This window comes from Stegastes partitus, unplaced genomic scaffold, assembly GCF_000690725.1.
Source record: "Stegastes partitus isolate 25-593 unplaced genomic scaffold, Stegastes_partitus-1.0.2 Scaffold662, whole genome shotgun sequence".
Lineage (NCBI taxonomy): Eukaryota > Metazoa > Chordata > Actinopteri > Pomacentridae > Stegastes > Stegastes partitus.
In genome coordinates this window covers 162,667-170,011 of record NW_007578393.1, presented here as the reverse complement: position 1 = coordinate 170,011, position 7,345 = coordinate 162,667, and the positions used below count along the sequence as shown (strand labels likewise).

The following is a 7,345-nucleotide window of genomic DNA, read 5'->3' as shown; positions in this document are numbered from 1 at the left end:
GGAGTTACAAGCTTCAGCAGCTGAGATGGGAGGAGCTGTGCATACAACAGCTGTTGCCTGTTCTTCACCAGTCATAGCTTTATGTGAGAGTGGTACAAGAGAAAGACACTGTTCAAAGCAACAAAGCTCATATCTACTCCGGACTAGAGCTCACCAGAAGAGAATGTTGGAGACTCTGAAGTCAACTGGACTTCTTTGGTCTGATGAGACCAGAATTGAGCTGTTTGTCCATCAGAACAGATGCTATGTTTGGCACCAAACACTGCACATGATCACAAACACACCATCCCGCTGTGAAGCATGGTGGTGGCAGCATCATGATGTGGGGATGCTTCTCAGCAACAGGACCTGGAAGGTTTGTAAAGATAGAGGATAAAATAAATGCAGCAAAGTACAGGAAAATCCTCGAGAACAACCAGTATTTATTTTTGTAAATTCCTGTCAATAAAGACAACATTACATCCACCATGATTTAATGTTAAAAAGAAATACATGTGGAAAACTTCTAAGGAGGAGGTGAATGATATTTTTGGCACTGTAAATGGCTTCACTTGACTTTCTCATCTTTGGGCGACCAAGAAAGAGCTGTGAGCCTCCCTCTGTGAGCCGACAGCAGACAACAAGGTGAGCAGATTACAGACGAGGCGGTTGGAGCTCCTCATTAATGCTCCCCTCTCTGCCAGCAGGGACATCTGGACAGCAGCGATGTGACGAGGAAAGCTGAACCTGATATTTGGCTCGGCGTATTTCTGTCTCTTTGTGATGTGGAGGCACATCTGTGTGTCTCTGCCCAGACTATTCATAGATCGACCACTTCAGCAGCACTGAGGGGCCTCAGAGGAATCTGTCCTGATGAAAACGCCCCCATATGGATGAAAGAGCCAACTTGTTTGCATTGCTCTGCTTCTTAATTTACGCACCTCTTCTGCCATTTTCTGTCTCTGAAGGCCTTGCGTCTGATCATGTTAGTCTTCTTCTGACAGTACAACTAAAGCTGTAATATAGAAACAGATGACAGTGAAGCTCTGGCAGCAGACGTTGCTCCACAAGTTACATTACACACAATGGAAAGCTGATGGTTGAAAGCTGTGAAAAAATAAAAAAATAATGACACATATCAGTAATGTTGTGATTTTAAAAATGCATTTATAGTAAACCTTTGTAATTTTTTGCTTGTTTTATATTGTCAGCATGTAAGTTCATGCTTTTTTTATTGTCTACAATTTAACTGAACAGAGAAAACTGGTGAAATAACAGTTAAAAACAATATTTATCATTTTTCAACTCCTCATTTACAAACAGACATTTTTCTGTTGCAAAATAATATTTTTTGTGGCTTTAAATACAGTAACTATGTAGTGATTTTGTGGGCACACACACTATAAAAGCACGAATTGCTATTTGTAAAAACACAAATAATTGATGTGGACATTGTTTACAGCTTTGCCCTGTTGTATTTATTCTATTTTTTTTTTTTTACAGTCAACATATAAATTGTTGTTTCTTTTGTTTTTTGTTTTTTTTTTAAAAATATACTATACATATATTTAACAAAACAGGAAAAATCTGTAAAATAACAATTTAAAAAATGATTCAGAATTTTTCAATTCCTAATATAAATAATTTCAAGTATAATTGCTAATATGTGTAAAACAAGGATATTTTGAGTGGATTTATATACAATACAACTGTGTAATTCTACAGTTACAAATTGTAAAAGGAAAAAAAAAGACCATTTGTTAAAATACAGATTGTGGAGGAAGATATTATTTAAAGTGGAGGCTATTTACAGTTAGTTATTATCTGTAGTTTTTCAAAAAAAGGTAAAGATGCAAAATAACACCTGAAAAATAATTGTACCATCAAATTTTATTAAAATAATGATGTTCTTGTGGATTTAAATACAGTATTAACTGCATAATTCTATAGTCACACATGATCAAAGAACAAATGAGTATTTGTAAAAGCATTACACACTATTTACAGTTTTGACCATTCTTTCTTTTATGTTTAAGTCAATAGTTGTTTTCTGAGATTTCACAGAATTTGATCTGTATTATAACAAAACAAGGAAAATCTGTGAAACACCAGTAAACTGTTGGGTAAACACCAGTGGTTTTATGCAGCGTGTAGAGCAGTGCTCGGTGTCTCGCTGCTCTGCTTTCCCACACTTCCAGCGCTGCTGTCCACTGCCAAGGCCAACACTCCTGTGGGACTGAACCCATGTGGCCAGAAAGATGCTGCCGCTGCCAGGAGGGGAGGTTGTTTTAATCATGTGTTGTGTCAACATGGACTCTGAGATCGGTGCCAGCTGCCTGCAGACACACAGCAGATCGGTGGACTCCCCGTGTGATCGGACCACAGCTCCACTCTGCCAACTGTACAGAAGAAACAAGCCTGACACGGTGTCTCCCTGCCAGCTTCCTGCCATCACGGTAATGCAGACTGGCGTGCAGCGATAGCAGGTCTGCAGCGGCCGTGCACAGCTGTGAGGCCTGAGACTTTACTGCAACACTTCAAAACACCAGGCTGAATGTGACATCAAATCAAAGGCTGCAGCTGAAATCAGAAGCAAACAGCAACTGATGCATGAAAAAGAAAGAAATAGATAGACGGCCTTCTTACATATGAGAGCAAAACTTTGAGGCTCTTTTGATGTTAAATAGAATCTGTTCATGTGTCCATGTGGGGCTTTCATGCCACAGCTGAGCATCTCCACTTCAAACTGCTGTGTACTAATGACACGTTTTTAACTGTCATTTGTTGAATGATTTATGCTTACTTTACATATTTTCCCTATTTTGTTAAATTACAGATTGCATCTAGCAAATTTGTAATTATTATTTACATGTTAACTTAAAAAAAAAAGAAAGTAAAAACAGGCCAAAGTTGTAAATATCATTCACACCAAAACTCTTTATTTTTTACAATTTTTTTCTGTGACATCTTTCCACCATAAAATTTACACAATTTGTACTGTAAATATTCTTATTATACAGATACTTGCTGTTAATATTTAGCAAAATTACAGAAAACATGCATGAATTGACAAAATTATGTGAACAACTGAAAATTTTTAACTCTATTTTTTTTCTGTTATTTTAGTATTTCCTCTGTTTTTACACATAACAACTTGTAAAATCAAAGAAAAAATGTATTTAATTACACATTAAACCTATAAAAACAGGCCAAACTCTAAAAAATGTCATAAAAAAATCTGTATGTAAAAAAGAACGATTGTTCTTTTTTTTAAAACTCTACATATAAATATATATAAATCACCAAAAAAGTTATTTGCTGTCATTTTGAAGAAAAAATATGCATATCAATTGTTGAAAAAATGTAATTGTTTTTTTTTTTTTACCGTTATTTTACAGATCTGTGCTGTTTTGTTCAATTATAGACAGCAACTATCGTAATCACGGACACACACAATAATTTCTGCATTAACTCTAAACATAGCAACAGTTTTACTGTAATAAAATCAGCCAAAAAATTATTATTTTTACAGATTTTTTACTTTTTTGGAAAAGAAAATCAAAGGAAATTTACAATACATTTTCTAGCCTTTAATTTAATTTTAATTATGACAAATTACTGTCTTTTTAATAAAACAGTTATTGCCCATTATATTCCTTTTTTTTTTTTTTTTTAGCTGTTGGAATATTACAGTTTGTGTAAAGTGTGTGAAGTTTGTTGTGTTCAAACAAAGCTAAGAATTTAGAGCAGAAAGCCTGAGTTCCAGATTAGCAGCATAGATTTAAAGGTTTGTATTTTTTAGGTGCATTGTGGGAAACGTAGGCTGCAGCATATCTGTCTGCACCTGCTGCTCTGCCACTGAGGAACCAATATGGAAGCAGGTCTCCCTAACGGGAAAGACCTCTGACCTGCAGACGGACGGGAGCCTCCACATCAGAATACTTGAAGCACAGCTGCTGCCGGCTGAGGAGGGGTCACACCCTGCTGTCTCCCTCCGCCTCCGGAAATAGACCCTGTAGCTAAAGAAGTTACATAAGTCCTGCTTTGTTGAGCGGTTGATTAATGAGCACAGAAGGTAAGAGAGTTGTAATTTCTATTTTGGAGCGTCTGTGTTGTTGGAGTTCTTGGAAGGCGGTGGATGTCCTCCGTCTTCCTCCGTCTTCCTGCAGGAGGGATATGTTCAGTCAGTCTTTCTCTCTGGTATCAGTTAATGTGGATTCTCTTTGGGTTTAGACTTAGAGGGTTTATTCAAGCATTCAGCAGATGAACTCAGTGACCTCTGCAGGAAATCAACACCTGCTTGTGTGATTTGATTTGAACTTTCCAAAGTTCAGTTTGGAGTGTTGCACAGTTGTTCTACTCTGTGAGCTGCAGGATGTGCATTAAATAAACAGGATGAGGAGGCTGAAGAGGGAGAGAAAGCAAAAGAACCACAGAGAATAGAAGCTAAACATTAAGAAAAAAATTTCACAATTAATCAGAGCCTGAAACTGTAAAAAATACAGTAAAATTGTAATATTTGAGCAAAATGACTTTATTCTACATGTGTCACTAGACAATCTGCAAACCTTTTTACCCAAATGAGTTTATGTAAAAAACAAAATATTCTGCGCCTTGCTGCACAACTGACAGCCATACCTGACAGTTCATACCTGACAGTTCATGACCAGGTGAACCCTCTGAACCCCAAAACCTTTTAAAAACATATGAAAATCAAACCATTTAAAAGAACTGGACACTGCTAACACAGAATCAGTCCAACAGTTTTTGAACTCCTCACCTGATGTATCATGAGGTTCCATCTGAAGAAATATCAAATCTAAGCTTGTGTCTGATTGAAAATTCACAAAAATAAACCATTTACCCCAATAGGATTCTGTAAAAAAACTAAAAATTGTCCTTTTCAATGCACAACCCAAAAGTCATGACTGACTCAGCAGCAACTTACAGTCATGTGTCAAAAAAAATCAAGGACTTTTGGACTGAACTGCAGGCTGTGTTTCCACAAAGCAGAGAGGAGACCAAGTGTGGAAACAAAGCACGCATATTAGCAGTACGATAGCTTTAACATGTAGAGACAGGTTCACGCCTCAGTGTCGGTAACCCTTGTGGGCATTTAAAACGTTGTTGTACATGTTGATTCCAGGCTTTTTTTTAATTATGCAAAATATATTATCACTTTTTTTCTTCTTTTTTTTTAATGACTTACAGCATTCTGGTTGCCATGGTGATGGCAGTGAGCATATGTGCAGTGGCCCCTTCAGGAGGCAATGAAGTGAAAGTTTTGAGTGTCTTGTCTGTCCCAGACGTTCATTCCGCAAAACTTGCGGCCGGGAGACTTTGCTGGGCGTCAGGACAGTGAACGGCGCTGGAATTGCAGCAATCGGTTGTGATTTGGACATACTGGGCCAACGCGGAGTCTGATCAGAGACTACGACGACAGTTACCCGAGAGAGAAGGAAGAGCAAACAGTGCAAACGCAAACAAAAGAGGGAGAAGAGAATCAGGATCCATGCTAGACTAAAGGCTAACCCCTCCAGACCAGGACCGTCCTCCTACTCTCCAATGTCCGCTCCCTCCACAACAAGCTGGACGAGTTACGTTTGCTGGGAGGAACCCGCGGAGAGTGGAGGGACTGCTGTGTGTTTGCTTTAACAGAAACATGGCTCCATGACAACATCCCAGACGGACATACAGCTGGAGGGGATGACATTGTTCCAGGTGGACAGACAGACAGCTAGCTCTGGGCAGCAGCATGTGTGTCTTTGTGTCCCTGTAGACCTACCAGGACCTGAAGAGGTTCACCATGTTCAACGTGATGGTGGCGCACATGGACACTGTGGCCACTTCAGGAGACAGTGACAGTGAACATTTAGTGTCTTGTCTATCCCAGGTGTTCATTCGGCAAAATGTAATAAATAAATGATCCTGAAGAAACGCTCTTTCATCTTGCCTGTGCTACTGTGTATGTACAGCAACATGACAATGAACCTGATTTGATTTCATTCTAACTATGTTATGCTGCACAGAGGACATTTCTGAGTTCTCTCTCCGTCTAGTCATGGTGGTGCTGTTTCCATAGGGGTACAGGACTTTATGTTGCTGTGAGAAATGAGTCCACAGTGAGAGAAAGTAGCAGAAAACACCCACAAACAGCTTGGAGTTCAGAGGCTTAAATTCACTTTCACAGAGACACAGGAAATAAAGAGAGGAGGGACATGTTACTAAAAGAACAATATTTATACTTTAATATTATCTCTGGCAGGCATTAGTTGTATTAAATACACATTTTGCGTTCCAGTTTTCTCAGAGCGGATTAAGTTCACATTTGATCAACTTTATTCCAGTCGTGTCAAATCTTAATCTGACTGTCCAGTCCATACCGAGGCAAATAAAATTTGAAACAATTATTATTTACATATGATACAAAAATATATTTCACCAAAAAAAACAAAACAGGAGTGATAAATTTACAATAAGAAGCTCTATAAAATTACAAATATATTTCTATTATAAAAAGCCTTTTTCTTTTAAATACTCTTGCAGCTCCAGGTTCAGATGAGGGAGTGAGCTGGTCTGGGATGATGAATGTTCCAGTGATATTCCACCACCTTGCAGCATGGAGTCCATTACCTCATGAGTGTTTCCATCCTACGAAAAAGCTAATTTTGACCCTTCCTGCGGCCCGTACAGCCCAGGAGCCGTGTGGTCTGGAGTGAGCAGAGCTCTGATGCCGCCGTGGAGCTACTTTGGCAGTTGCTTCTGCCATCCAGCTGCATCCTGTTGGTGAGGGGGTGGTTCAGAGTTTGGGGGGCATGTTAGCTGCTCGGGGGGCTTCCAGACATCCCTTCCTCCCTCATGGCTTCGCTCCAAGATGTCTGCCAGCTTCTGTGTCACATGCCTGAGGACAGACAGACGGACAGACATGATCAGAACTGACTTGATTCTCAGGTTTTACTCGCAAACACCAGTAACCGAGCTTTTCAGGAGGAGCTGAGGGCTCCACAGAAGGACATTCAGAGACCAGGAACAGAGCTCAGAGCAGCACGGCGAAGGTGGAATGAAGGTTCTAACTCCCACTTCTGTCTCATTCCATTCCTGACATTTACAGTTGGAATTTCAGCCCAGCGAGCATTCCTGCTGCTCTGATGCAAGTTCCAACACTCACAGGCCCCGAGTGAGCAAAAGAAGCAGCAACACAAATCAGACGTGTTATTAACCGTGATGCTCTGTGAGCTGCTTAACAGATCTTAGATCAGGTGACATTCTACTGATGTGGCCCCTAAATGCCTTCATGTGCTTTATGAGCTTTAAAGAACAGCACTTTTTATCCTAAACTAAGACAGAAACATCAGGAGGTACAGAT

The 7,345-nt window shown here is 39.5% G+C and overlaps 1 protein-coding gene across 1 annotated transcript in view; it reads right to left on the bottom strand.

Annotated features, from left to right (window-relative positions):
* Positions 1-6,200: 6,200 nt before the first annotated feature.
* The window catches only part of rgcc (regulator of cell cycle), a 14,639-nt gene continuing 13,494 nt past the window's right edge, over positions 6,201-7,345 (bottom strand). Inside the window, exon 6 of the transcript XR_520500.1 lies at positions 6,201-6,590. The gene's annotated coding sequence lies outside the window, so the exon portion shown is untranslated. The remainder of the gene's footprint in view (positions 6,591-7,345) is intronic.